The sequence below is a fragment of the Oncorhynchus mykiss genome, chromosome 24 (assembly GCF_057628025.1).
Source record: "Oncorhynchus mykiss isolate SJ-2025 chromosome 24, ASM5762802v1, whole genome shotgun sequence".
NCBI classification, from domain to species: domain Eukaryota; kingdom Metazoa; phylum Chordata; class Actinopteri; order Salmoniformes; family Salmonidae; genus Oncorhynchus; species Oncorhynchus mykiss.
The window spans coordinates 6,638,363-6,653,764 of NC_143045.1; the positions used below are offsets into that span (position 1 = coordinate 6,638,363).

Below are 15,402 nucleotides of genomic sequence, written 5' to 3' on the forward strand. Positions count from 1 at the left end.
TGCCTATGCCGCTCTGTACCATCACTCATTCATATATCTTTATGTACATATTCTTTATCCCCTTACACTTGTGTCTATAAGGTAGTAGTTTTGGAATTGTTAGCTAGATTACTTGTTGGTTATTAATGCATTGTCGGAACTAGAAGCACAAGCATTTTGCTACACTCGCATTAACATCTGCTAACCATGTGTATGTGACAAATAAAATTTGATTTGATTTGATCAGGCAGGTGGGACAGTGGTCCAGAGTCAGGCAGGGGTCAAAACCGGGAAGACTATCAAAAGGAGAACAGCAAAAGGAGTACGGGACAAACACGGTGGTTGACTTGACTAACATACAAGACGAACTGGCACAGAGAGACAGGAAACACAGAGATAAATACACTGGGGAAAATAAGCGACACCTGGAGTGGATAGAGACAATCACAGGAACAGGTGAAACAGATCAGGGCGTGAATGAGTCCAAAAATGTATTGTGTGCTGCTGCGTAAATGATGCAATATGCAAGGGAGAAATGTATACTGTAGCTAAGAAAGTAATACTAAGTGTATGTTGTGTAGTAAGCTGTTAGTAACCAATATGCCTCACCCTAATAATTTGGTATATTTTCACCAACACGGCATTGTAAACACATAGTGGTTGTGGTGCTTGGCCTGCACGTGCAAATTCAGCACACACAACATTCTATAATAGAATTGTGTTATGTGACGTGTATCTTTTTTGACATGCAAAGACCCAAACGGCGTTCAATGTGCCTCACCCTAATTATTTGGTCTATTTTCACCTCTTCATTTTGACCTACTGTTCTAACTTGGTGGTGCACAAACAGCCTATATAACCTGTTTAAGAGAAATGTAATAATATAATATTGTACGAGTTTCATTGTCTGTTTATGTGCCCCAAGTTCTGACTTGGTGTACAGGGAGTACACTGTAAGAACGGCCCATGTCCTGAATTATGTCGCTGTACATTTCAAAAGTGCTGAACATTTAGTTATATTGACTACGTCCTTCGTTGCTTGCTAATTAATGTCTTAATCGAAATTACTGATTGCCTCCTGTCCGCTTGTCGTCCCCTTATGCCATAGTTTGTAAATGGCAATTGTCAGTAGAAACCACATTTGTTTAAGCAAGTCTGCATATCAACTATGTTTTTAAAAAAGGCAGTAAATGAAGTTGAATGAACTGCGCCCCCCCCCCCCCACGTGAGCATGTGGCAAAGGATAGCATACAGTAACAAACTTATGAAAATGGTATTGTGTTCTTTGAAATACAAATTTTTCGTATTCTGATGTTACCAAAGACCTTCATAAACACCACCAAATGATAATTTCTATGATACCTTACACAAAATGTATTTATTAGACTGTTAGAATGTTAGAGTAAAAATGACTGCTCGAGGCCCGGCTTCTTTAGTTTAAAAAATTCTATGGGATACTCATGTAACACAGCCAGAGATTATAACTATACATAAATGCAATGAAGCGTTCTCACAACTCAATACTCTTTATCACATAATCATGCTTTTCACTTTGATTGCGGAGTTAGCTGGGGAGGTCAAATTGCCTGCAGGAGTTATAATCAACTGTTTGTAAACTATATTTTGTAGAAATGTGCTGTCTTGGACACTGAATACCTAAAGAGTAAAATATATGTGGCTTGCATTGTGCCTATAATTACATCCTCCCTGTGACTCTGCAAGAGGTCGGGAACCCGACGGAGCAACAGATGATGAAATTAGCATCACCGCCAGGGACTAATCCAACCAGAACTAATGGGAATTTGTTACATTTAACATAAAGTAGGGAGGACACATTTAGTGCACCATCAAACAAATGGGAAAATGCACTAAATTAACAAAATATTCAGTGTCAAATGATTAAATATATATATTTACCATGCAAATACAGTAGCACACGGCAACGAATGTTCGCACACACACCACACGCGCACGCACACACGCACACAAACACACACACAGCATCAGTGAACCTCTACGACTCAATTAGACAATTAGGCCATGGCTAGTCCCACAGTTGAGCCCCTTGACAATTGTCAGAGGTTCATTTCTAGCTCTGAATGTGTCATGTAATATGGAGCTTCGAAGCTACAAGATGTATTTACTGCTCAATTCTGTCCACTGAAAATTCTGTGTACAACCTACTGTTTTCAGGAGGGCAACAATTACCTAATGGAAGACCCCAATGCCTCCCCCTCTGCTTGGAAAAACAAATTATCTCGCTCTATCTATCTCTCGTTCTACTATACCACAAGCCAGTCCTCTGCTCTTTTCTGATAAAGTACCAGCCTGATAGTGAGCATGCTGTTCAGTGAGAGGATGCTCTCCTCTGACTTCTCCCACTCTATGACTAGACTAATGTCTTATCTACACTAGCACACAGTGAAGCCTACCTGCATGTTGTGTGATCATTATTACATAGCCCCACATGCTGGTTTAGGTGGACATGCAAGTAAGGGAGTGTGTACAAAGGTACAGATACCGTAGTTATTGCGCTAGTATATTTAATTGATAGTCCTCCGACTCGACTGTTGGGCTGAGTGCCTAGCTAGAAACTTCTAAAAGGAAATGTCTTGAAACAAAATTGATGTTGTGTGTTGCTCCCCGGGGGATGTCTCATCATAAGTTAGCATGACCACTGCACATTAGTATTGAAATTCATCCCTGTCCTTGGCTACCCAAAATATTTGTATTACAAAATCGTTCTCTGTGTTGCATGTAATCCTTCCCAAGAGGTTCAGAGCCTTCACAAATCTAAAGTGCCCCCCTGATAGGGAAACCTAATGATATTTGGAAACGACATCCTCTATTGCCGCTGCTGTTTATATACAATATAGCAACGGAAGACGTTGCATTTGCACAATTTCAAACCATCCTGTCACATAGTCTCCCATCAAAAGCCAATATTGCAAACACAAAGGCGTGTGCAGAGTGCAGACTCGTAAAGATCATCTCATCATACATTGTACTACTCACAGATGGACATAATGTAAGTATCTTAATTTCAGTTTATTTCCCCTCTGGCCCAGGTAAGGCTCCCACATACGAGTGCACTCAACATGCCCGTTTCCCCTGTTCTATTTGAACCTGAAGTGGGTTTACTCCGGTTCCCACCAGGGGGGCTGCTTCAGTTCACAAACCACTCGCTTATGGTCAGACGAGTTGTGACAGTGTGCAGAGTCGAGGAGCCAAAGCTGGCGGCGGTAGGTATACAATCTGTGGATTCCGAGTACAGACCTTGACAGGCAGGAAATGTCACAGACCGCTCCACACTCCAGTCCCCCTCCACTGCCTCTGGAAATTATCCCACTCTACTGCCAGCCCAACTCAGCCCCGGGTAGCAGGACAGACCACAACCACCACACCAGACATAGCAACAAGTCAGAGAACAGGATCTGTCTCGGGAGACAATAGAAAACACCAGAATTATAAACTGCAGAACAAGGATTAACGACAGATATTGTATATCAACAAGTACAATAGTATCTGCCTCGGATAGGAGAATAGGTCTGAACAACAGCTATATCAAATAATGTAACCAGATTGGGATTATTCCTTTTTATAATTTGGTATCAGCTGTTGACCTCTCTTTGAGGCCACTCACCAAATCCTTGTCATTCTGGCAGTTACCATGTGTGTTCTGTCACCCTGCGACCCATAGTCCCTACACCCCATCTGCTTGTCACCCCGCTATGTGTTCCCTGCGCCTTTAAATATCAACAGATGAAATGCCCACAGCATCTGGATGCACATGTTTGTCTGCCTTGGTATTTGCAAAGGGCTCAAAGTGGCTTTTATAACAGCATTAGTGACGTTGCCTGACTCCCAGAGAGAGTATTCGTTCTTGTGAAATGTCACAGCATTTGAAAATGGGTCTCAAGCTTTCAAAATGAAGGGTGGTAGAGAAGTGTATGTGTTTTATCTGGCTAAGTGCATGTAATAATGTATCCTGGTCTCATAGACAAGACATAACATAGTAAAAGTAAATCCGAGACACTCAAATTTGTATGAAATGTTATGTTTGGTATGGTTACATAAGACAGAATGTTACTTAAGGCGAAAAAGGAAAGGAGGGTGGTTGGTCGGAGTGGATGGGTGGGTGTACAACACAAACGTCTAGCAAACAAGAGGAAACTTTTGGATTTTAGCTAATTAGCAACTTTTCAACAACTTACTACTTTTTAGCTACTTTGCAACGACTTGGTACGTTAGCTAACCCTTCCCATATCCCTAACCCTAACCTTAACCCTTTTAGGTAACCCTTCCCCTAACCCCTAGCCTTGCTAATGTTAGCCAGCTAGCTAACGTTAGCATTAGCCACTTAACCACAACAAATTGGAAATTGGAATATATCATTAAAAAAAATTATTCTAACATTGTACGTTTTGCAAATTCATAACATATTGTACATTTTGCAAATTCGCAACATATCATACAAATTTTAATTCATAATATATCATACAAATGTATACATTCCATACGAAACGTCAAATATCATACCAAATGTAGTGTCTCGGAGTTATGTACAGAATAATATGAAATGCTCTGAGACAAGTTTGAATGATGCGACACATCATACCCACATACTGTACAGAAACATTTGAATGATGTTATAATTTGAGAACATTTACAGCATGGACCATAAATGGACTCCTTGTTACCACACCAATGAACCACCACTGTATTTGACAGTACTGTAGATCTATGTGACATTGCGGAGGTGTTCAATTTACAACATAAATCGTGAAGTCATATGGTATCTTCCAGCCTTCCGCGGAGACGAACTGGGAAAGCCAATATAGAAGAACCAGCTACAAGCATTTGAGGCTCTTGTGTCACACAGCATCCCCCCCCCCCTTGTCCCCAAGGAATCATCCACTGCTCCCTCCATCAGTGCCCATGAGAGCAGAAGCCTGCCATGATAAAGGGGAGCATTATGGGGCATGTTTCCGCTTCGGTGACATCCTGCAGAGCACAGCTCCCTGCTAGCCAAACAGGGCATCATGGAGTCACTCTGTATGCCAGTTTTTCTCCTCTAATGATGACAGCTCTCAATTAAGGCTTTCTGTCTCGATGGTGATCGGGCCTTCTAACAACAGTTTCCACATGGACACCTTCAGACTGTCTGACTTGGTTTATCAAAGAAGCAGCAGGATTGGAGATTCGGGCAGTCTTGTGACTGTACATTTCCTCTTCACAGCAGCCATTTTGGCTGAAAAAAAACAATAACCTCTCCCCAGCATCTCGATTTTCGTTTTGGTGCTGTTTCGGTCTTTCAATATCACTAAGGTTGAACAAGGGTTAGAAAGGCATGGGGAGTGGATTGGCCCTCCAACCTAGCACGTCAATGTGTTTTCAGAAATGTAGGGCTCTATTTTCAGCTGGTGTTAAGTGTCAAACACATGTTAGTTTGCAATTTTGTAATGTAAAAAACGGGCGCACTGGCATTTTCCAGCCCTAACGCCAGGTTTGGAAATGTAACTCTCTAACATCAGCACACTTACACTCAGATGGGAGGGTTTGGAAATATTTGTTGTGTGTTCTTCAAAACACAATCCAACGTGCTTATTTCAGGCAGCACTGGTAGGGATATGTAAGACCTACCAAAAGGTTTTAGCAGTAACACAGTTGGTTATGGCATACATTTTGAAATGCAACCTGTCCAGACGTGAAGCACACTACCCATATGTGCATGGAACAAGAGCAGCCTAATGTGCTTTTGGTGCCTGTATACTTCATATTTGGTTAAAAACCAACAGTAGCCTCCCTTCCTCTCAATGAAGGCTTTTTTTTGGTGTCTGCCCAATGCAATAGCGAAGTAGGCAAGACTATAAATAAAGGGTTTGGTTCCTGAGACAGCTTGGAAATAAATCTTAGGAGTGTGGGGAGGTGAATTATTGGATGCCTTTTTTGTTCATATATTTTCTGGATTTATTGACCGACAGCCTGTAAGGTTCGCAAAAATATATCCATATTTTGTTTTGTTTTGTTTTGACATCTCCTTTCGTCTTGTATTCAGCCCAACTAAGAAGCTTAAACTGCTGGAGAAGACTGAATCCAGCAAATATCTTTTTGAGGATCAGCCATCCATCAATTTTTAGTTAAGTAAGAAACTTACTAACTGTATAATGCTGAACAGTCTTGTTGATACATTTCAATGTTAAACAAATTACTTTAAACATTAACGCTACATGTAAGATGGCTGCTGCAGTTGTGGCTATCTCTAGCGACGCAAAAACTGATGTCAAGGAAAATGAGACCTGGAGCAAGGTTGTGGTATGAAAAGACCCAAATGAGACTGTTTTACCTATTGTTATCATGGAGAGAGAAATCCTGACCAAAGAGGAGGCCATAGAAAAAAAACCCATTAAGGAAGAGGAGCTCTACCACAGTCGCACACATGAAATTCTTCCAAACCACTTGAGGTCAGTACAGAGAGTATGTGCACTCTGGTGTATATATATCTTCTCAGTAAAGAAGCAAGGGCAAAGCTTATGATCAGAGGAGTAACAGTTTTGTTCAAAGAGAATAATCCTTTCAGTTTGAAGTCGCCCATGGCTGACCAGAACTCAATTCAAGTTACAATTAAAATACTACCTGAATCAGCAGATGATAGTGTTGTGACTGAGTTTCTGGCTAAAGCTGGATGTATAAAGTGGTAGGGGAGGTTGATGAGGCGCATGACAAAATACAATGGTCAACTCACAAACGCCAATGGATATCGTTTTGTATATGTTGAAGCAGCACCTATCACTCCCATAATGCGGTCTGTGAAGATTGACCCTGAATGGATCAAAGTCATTTATGATGGACAAGGCCCTGGAGCGTAGACGGGACTGGCAGACAAAATCCCACTCTAGAAGGGGTCAGGAGATGGGCGAGTACAGTCCTACTACACTGGAAAACAGAAGCTCCAGAGAGGAAACTTTTTCCACATTATCTGCAGGACAGCAATCCTGTCCCCATGAGTAGGGCAGATGTATCACATATCCGAGCTGAAATGACAATGTGAGACTGAGGTTGAAGAGGATAATTTCTCGGCTCCCAAGGACAAATGCGAAGTGAATGAAACATTGTAGTTGGTACCTGGTGAGCCAGAGTCTACAACAGTGACCTCTCATTCCAAGAAAAATAAGAAGAGGCAGAAGAAGAAGAAGAAGAGGAAGAGGAAAAGTGCTAAAAATGAAGCTAGGAAAGTGGCTACTTAGACCAATGACAATCATAACCCAATACAAATCTCTGAGTATAATAAGGGGCCCCAAAGGCGGTGCAACTCTCTGGGGAATGCAAAAGAAGGCTGCCAAATATCAATGCTGGCCTTCATTCAATCAATCCAGAATCAACAAACACCCACGCGGCTCAGGGTAGGGGGTGGATTGCTTATGTACATGAAAGATAGTCGTTTCACGTTGAGACATGCCAATGACCTTGAATGTATGGGGCTGAATGTTTTCCTCTCCCCTCTGTCTCTCACCATCATTGGATTATGTCAACCACCAACATCTGATACCTCGTTTTATTATCATCCAAATGCAATGCTAAAAGAATGTGATCATGAGATCACATTTCTCCCAAATTCCAGATAAAAATATTGTCATTTAGAGCATTTGTTTGCAGAAAATGACAACTGATGCTCTAAATGACAATATATTTATTTGGAATTTGGGAGAAATGTCAGTAGTTTATAGAATGAAACAAAACATTTCATTTTTACCAACACATACCAATAAATAGTAAAACCAGAGAAACTGATAATTTTGCAGTTGGTGTCTTCATTTTTCCAGAGCTGTATAGTTTAGTGGCTTATTTGAAGTTGTATAATCCAAACTTGACTGTGTTAACCACCTTCTTCACTTCACTTGTTTCTTAAATGTCAAGTTGGAGTCCAAAATGATGCTGAGATACCTGAAGATAGACACAACTTTTAGATTCTCACTAATGATAAGATCAGCTCTTTGGGTAGAATCAATGGCATTCTTAGACAGTCTTGTGACAACTGGTCAAATGTCACAGTTGGTTCGAGACCTGGAGAAGCCTACAAGCCACAGTGTCTCGCACCCACTGTGAAATTTGGTGTAGGATCTGGGGGTGTCGCGAACGTCGTCAGGGAAATGACCGAACCAAGGTGCAGCATGGTGAGCGTGCATTTATTTTTATTATAAATGTCGCCAACAAAACAAAGAATAACAAAAACAAATGTGGCGCTTACTAGGGCTATACAGGCCACTAACAAAGTCAACTACCCACAACTAAGGTGGCAAAACAGGCTGCCTAAGCATGATTCACACTCAGAGGCAACGATAGACAGTTGTCCCTGATTGAGAACCATACCAGGCCAAAACATAGAAAAAGAAAACATAGAAATAAAGAAACTAGAATGCCAACCCTAGTCACACCCTGGCCTAACCAAAATAGAGAATAAAAGCCTTTCTATGGCCAGGGCGTGACAGAGGGTGCTTCAGCAAGGCTGGAATCTGGCAGATTTGTCTTTGTGAAGGACGAATGAATCAAGCCATGTACAAGGTTGTCCTGAACGAAAACTTGCTTGCTTCTGCTCTGACAATGTTGCCAAACTCTGAGGATTGTTTTTTTTCCAGCAGGACAATGCTCCATGCCACACAGCCAGGTCAATCAAGGTGTGGATTGAGGACCACCAGATCAAGACCCTGTCATGGCCAGCCCAATCTCTGGACCTGAACCCCATTGAAATCCTCTGGAATGTAATCAAGAGGAAGATGAATGGTCAAAGCCATCAAACAAAGCCGAGGTTCCTGCATTTTTGCGTCAGGAGTGACATAAAGTCACCCAACATCAATGTGAAAGACTGTTGGAGAGCATGCCAAGATGCATGAAAGCTGTGATTACAATGAGTGTTATTCCACCAAATATTGATTTCTGAACTCTTCCTAAGATAAAACATTAGTATTGTGTTGTTTAAAAATGAATATTGACTTATTTTCAGTGCATCATTCGAGGTCTGACAAAATTGCAACTTTTTTTTGTTATTTTGACCAGTTTTCATTTTCTGCAAATAAATTATCTAAATGACAATATTTTTATTTGGAATTTGGGAGAAATGTTGTCAGTAGTTTATAGAATAAAACAAAACAAAATATTTTACCCAAACACATACCTATAAATAGTAAAACTGGAGAAACTGGTAATTTTGCAGTGGTCTCTTAATTTTTTCCAGAGCTGTATATGCATGCTATGGTCTTCTCACATCTGAGAAATTGCCTCACATGTTGATCACAAGCAGGAGCTACTATTCTGAAACCATTTGAATCACTCTACAAACAAACCAAACAGTTACCACCATTGTCACACATTCACAAACATAATTTATTCAGTCTGGACAGCTTTGTTGGATTCGGGGTCAACTTTGAACATTGATATACTAAGTACATGAGAGATCAGAACCATTGTATATAAAGTAGTGATAGAGACTGGTTTTTATGTCAGAAGTTAATGGTTCTCTGTAGAAAGACAGAATTGGCTGTGGAATGTGCTGGGTGGACTGGAGGGAGTCACAGAATTGCGATAGGTGATACAGGAGGACATCTGTGGATTAAGCGAAGGAGTCATTGATGTCAGTAGGTCAGGTTAGATCCCCTGGGGGGAGAAATAATGGTTTATTATACTATTACCCTCATAAGATTCAAGGCTTGGAGAGAAGGAGGAGTGTCTATAAGTGGAGTATATATACTTGTGATGGTGGGAACATGTCTTGGTTTGAATTACAGCTGTACTGACCCTTTGGGAAGAATTAAACTTGGTTATTAAGCTTCTCAGTGTCAGTGAGTTATTTACCCGGAAAAATTAGAACCTAACACATGGCGCTGCGAGCAGGGTTCACCACGATTTGTAGTCAAACCAAATAGTCCAGATCATTGGAGCAGAGCTGGCAACAAACAAGGTAGGCAAGTTCCTATACCTATTCCACTTATTTTGACATCTTGGGGAGATGAGAATCGTGGGCTGAACAATTTATGGGATACGGACCTGGAGAGCCTGAGTTTAATTCGGTAGGCCCATTGTGTAATGACCGGTCGTAGCTTTGTGATATATGCTAGTAGTTTAGAGTAAGTCCCGAGCGGGATAGATCCTGTGGAGGGTAAGTCTCATAGCTTTAAAGAGAGTAAGTCCTGAGCAGGATAGATCCTGTGGAGGGTAAGTCTCATGAGTCCGGAGCAGGATAGTTCCTGTGGAGGGAATAATTTCAAGAGTAAGTCCTGAGCAGAATATATCTGTGGAGGGTAAGTCTCATAAGTCCAGTATGATAGTTCCTGTGGAGGGTAGAATCTCATAGATAAAGTCCCGAGCAGAAAGCCTGTGGAGGGTAAAATCTCATAGAGAGAGGGGAAGTCCTGAACAGGGTAGTCCTGTGGAGAGTAAAACCATAGTGTAACGGTATATTGGCCAGACCCGTAAGGGTGGAAGCCCAGTATGTGAAAGAGGTTAGATTTGTGCCCTGTTGGGGTGGTGGACCATGGTAGATTATGTGGAAATAGGAAGACAAGTGTGAATCATTTTGGTGATGGGTGTCATCAACAATAGGGATATTGGAGGCAATACGGGAAAAAGCCATTAAGTCATCCGTATTCTCCAGTAATAAATTTGCAGACGCTATGGTATCGGTTCTAATACAAGGTATTCACTTCTTCGGGATCGGTGTACCTTCCACGGGACGGTTGAGCTAATGTAGGCTAATGTGATTAGCATGAGGCTATAAGTAACAAGAACATTTCCCAGGACATAGACATATCTGATATTGGCAGAATTTCTTGTTAATCTAACTGCACTGTCCAATTTTCAGTAGCTATTACAGTGAAAGAATATCATGCTATTGTTTGAGGAGAGTGCACAATTTTGAACATGAAATGTTATAACTAAACAAATTAGGCACATTTGGGAAGTCTTGACACATCATTTTGAACAGAAATGCAATGTTTCAGTCTAAAACTTTGCACATACACTACTGCCATCTAGAGGCCAAAATCTAAATTGCACCTGGGCTGGAATAATACATTATGGCCTTTCTCTTGCACTTCAAAGATGATGGTATAAAAAATACAAAATAACGATTGTTTTTTTCTTTGTATTATCTTTTACCAGATCTATTGTGTTAAATTCTCCTACATTCCTTTAACATTTCCACAAACTTCAAAGTGTTTCCTTTCAAATGGTACCAATGATATGCATATCCTTGCTTCAGGGCCTGAGCTACAGGCAGTTAAAGTTGGGTATGTCATTTTAGGTAAAAACTGAAAAAAACGGGCGTATCCTTAAGAGTGCCGTAACCAACTAATTATTATCCGGGGAAGAGTGTAGCGCTAACTTAATCTTAATCGTCAAATAGTTAATAGAAGGTCCCTATTATAGACAGGTAGAAGAAATCTAAAATACCCTGAACACCGTCGGGAGAGTTTAGGGAATAATAACTATTGATATGGCGACAAACGGCTCCAATTCTCCCCATAATATGGAGCTAGAGGGTTTTAATAATGCCATGGAGGCGCTGAAAGAAGTGCACCAGCACTCTACCAATTTGGCTCGAATATGGATCAAATTGGGCAACACTTCCCCGCTGACGGAGAATTCAAATCAAATAAAGAATTCAGGGAGGCAATTTTGACTTGGCACAAAGACATAAAACCAGAATCAAAAGCTCAATATACCAGCGTTTTGATGTCAGAATTCTATCAACAAAAAATACATCACGATAAACCCGGAATGAGTACCAGTACGCTGCCACAGAAAGACTGGGAACGGGAGTGCATTGATAGAATTTGCACTTATGCTTTGATGGCCGGTTTGAACCCTGTGATCAAAATGGTAATGGATTCAAAACGTTAGTGGATTCAATTCAAGAGGATGTTTTGAGAGTGGAATTTAACTCTGTTCACTTAGCAGACATGCGAGGGGTTAATGGGACCATAGGGAAAATCACAAACTATAGTTTCAATGGCCAAGATAAGTTAAAGAAATGTAGCAGAAAAGCATCAAAGCGTAGGGAGACAGAGTTCCCTTTTAGGAGTTGGGCTATTGGTAATTGGAAATGGGAGTGTAAAGTGGGTATGGAGCGTGCTGCATTCAAAGGAAATTACGGTATACAAGTGTTTGCATCTTTTTCAAAAGAGCAACAAGTCCCCGGAAATGTAGCAGGACAGGAACTTTCACCTAGCGGTATATAGCCTCTGTTCGATCGATACGTGGTTCATAGAGATTACAGTTTCTATGTGAAGGAAGACGTATGAGATCACGCCTTACTTAACATTTTAGTAGAGGCCAGGGATCAAATATTGCGGATTCCTTGCGATGAGAAATTGGCTAAATTTGCCACAGGAAAATTTAAATTATATGGCTAAACACTCCTCGCAAACTCAGAATGCCTTGGGGAGTTTTTTATTATTATGAGACATTTTATGTGCTTTTTAAAAAAAATAGATTCACATTTTATATTGTCTGATTCTGGAATAGATTTCTAGAATGGACAAAAGGGTGGAGGGGTCACGAGGAATTAGTATAGGGGTTACCAAACCTAAAATGAACTTGAACTTTTTAATGTGGTTAAGGAGAATCATGGGGAAGAGACCAGTGAATCGTTAGACTCAGTGGCAAGATAATGTCACTGTGTTGAAGGGTAGTAGATGCTAAATAAAGGATGGGGTAGATGAAAACAAACATTTAATGATTGGAGTAAGGACAGTGGATTTACATTTAACAGGTTTGCTTTATAATTCATATTTTTGGATTGCTGATTAAAATGTAGCATATTGAATGCTAAAGAAATCTGCACTCTCTTCCTCTTCCAAAAGAGGGTGTTTCATTATTTTTTCGTAGGAAGGTCCCCAGAGACTGTGGGGAGAGAGCAGTTAGTGATATGTGGCAGTTTTAAGTATAAAAGTATCTGGATTAGGCCATAAACGAGTTCCAGATAATAAGTGAGGCCTACGGTTCACCAGCACGCGCACACTATTTACTGGTTAAGAATGTGCGTTAGTGGTGTGTTGATACTGTGGGACTTATTGGATGGGGTCTTTTCAATTGGGTATGCAGAATTTACCTTTATTTAACTAGGCAAGTCAGTTTAAAACAAATTCTTATTTTCAATGACGGCCTAGAAACAGTGCGTTAACTTCTCGGTGCACCCATCCCGTTAGCGGGATCATTTTCGTCAACATCCACTGAATTGCATCATAAAATCACAAGTATAATATAGCAAAACACAGCTTAGCTTGTTGTTAATCCACCTGGCGTGTCAGATTTCAAAAAAGCTTTACAACAAAAGCTATCCAAGCGTTTAAGTTAGGACATCTCTCTCAGCAGATAAAACATTACAAACAGCTAGCAGCAAAGTAGTATTGGTCACGAAAGTCAGAAAAGCAATAAAATGATTCGCTTACCTTTGATGGGCTTCGGAACTTTGCACTCACGAGACTCCCAGTTACACAATAAATGTTCCTTTTGTTCCATAAAGATTATTTTTATATCCAAAATACCAACATTTGGTTGGCACCTTTTGTTCAAAAATCCACAGGCTCGAGCGGTCACGACTGGGCAGATGAAAATTCCAAATAGTATCCGTAAAGTTCGTATAAACATGTCAAACATTTTTATAATCAATCCTCAGGTTGTTTTTACAATAAATAATCGATAATATTTCAACAGGACCGTAGCTTTTTCAATAGGAGAGAGAGAGAAAATGTCTGCTCCAAGCTGTTGCACATGCAAAACTCTGCTGGCACCCAGCCATCCACTGACTCGAAGTGATCCTTCTCACTCATTTTTCAGAATAAAAGCCTTAAACTATGTCTAAAGACAGTTCACACCATGTGGAGGCCATAAGGAAATGAATCTGGTTGATATCCCTTTCAATGGAGGGAAGGCATGCAATCAGGGAGATTCGTTTCTCTTAGGCACCTCCTTGTTGGATTTTTCCTCAGGTTTTCACCTGCAATATCAGTTCTGTTATACTCACAGACAATATTATATAATACAATTGACAGTTTTGGAAACTTAAGAGTGTTTTCTATCCTAATCTGACAATTATATGCATATTCTAGATTCTGAGCCTGAGAAATAGGCAGTTTCATCCATACACTGCCCCCTACACTCAAAAGATTAACTGAATAACAGATTTGTACCTTGTCAGCTCAGGGATTTGAACTTGCAACATTTTTGTTAATAGCCCAACACTCTAACCACTAGGCTACCCTGCCACCCAAGAAGGATGGAAATGTTTTGAAAATGTGTTTAAATGGTTTCTGAAGGACAGGGAAGGAAAAGGGAAAGTAAAAATGTTAATGGTGTCGAATGCCCTGTATCCCGACTTTTTCTGTTGAGGCCTAATCAATTTCACAAGAAATGATCGGAACAGAGGCATTTAATTATAAAATGAATGAGAAACACCACTCTATTCAAATCATACCACTACTTTAGGAGATTATTATTATTTCAGTAGGGAGTTATAAAGAGTTGTACTTCTAAGTTGATTAGTTATTCAAATGTGTTTATTTTTTATTTGACATGTTTTTGAATCACGTGTTTGAAAGGGGAAATTACCAGTTCCCTGGGGTCCTGGTCTTTGGGTAAATACACAGAGGTACTGGGGGGGTCGGGGGTTGGACTACACACTGTGAAAAATTTAGACTAAGGGTGCATTGAAATACTGATCTTCCATTACCAGGCCACTTTGGTAATTGAGGAGCTGGAATTTGAGTCCTACACTCAAAGTAAGCACTAAGGACTGTCATTCTAAATTTGGGTTGGATCATTTATAATACACTGCTCAAAAAAATAAAGGGAACCCTTAAACAACACAATGTAACTCCAAGTCAATCACACTTCTGTGAAATCAAACTGTCCACTTAGGAAGCAACACTGATTGACAATAAATTTCACATGCTGCTTTCACAGGTGGAAATTATAGGCAATTAGCAAGACATTCCCAATAAAGGAGTGGTTCTGCAGGTGGGGACCACAGACCACTTCTCAGTTCCTATGCTTCCTGACTGATGTTTTGGTCACTTTTGAATGCTGGCAGTGCTTTCACTCTAGTGGTAGCATGAGACGGAGTCTACAACCCCCACAAGTGGCTCAGGTAGTGCAGCTCATCCATGCGAGCTGTGGCAAGAAGGTTTGCTGTGTCTGTCAGCGTAGTGTCCAGAGCATGGAGGCGCTACCAGGAGACAGGCCAGTACATCAGGAGATGTGGAGGAGGCCGTAGGAGGGCAACAACCCAGCAGCAGGATCGCTACCTCCACCTTTGTGCAAGGAGAAGCACTGCCAGAGCCCTGCAAAATGACCGCCAGCAGGCTACAAATGTGCATGTGTCTGCTCAAATGGTCAGAAACAGACTCCATGAGGTTGGTATGAGGGCCC

General features: G+C 40.8%; 1 long non-coding RNA gene across 2 annotated transcripts in view; it reads left to right on the forward strand.

Moving 5' to 3' along the window:
- LOC149972349 (uncharacterized) overlaps positions 1-9,805 on the forward strand; it is a 42,536-nt gene extending 32,731 nt beyond the window's left edge. The window contains exon 4 of one of the 2 annotated variants that reach the window (XR_016491297.1): positions 8,616-9,805. This is a non-coding gene — a long non-coding RNA (uncharacterized LOC149972349). The remainder of the gene's footprint in view (positions 1-8,615) is intronic. The other variant, XR_016491298.1, reaches the window with a different exon arrangement.
- Positions 9,806-15,402: the final 5,597 nt, after the last annotated feature.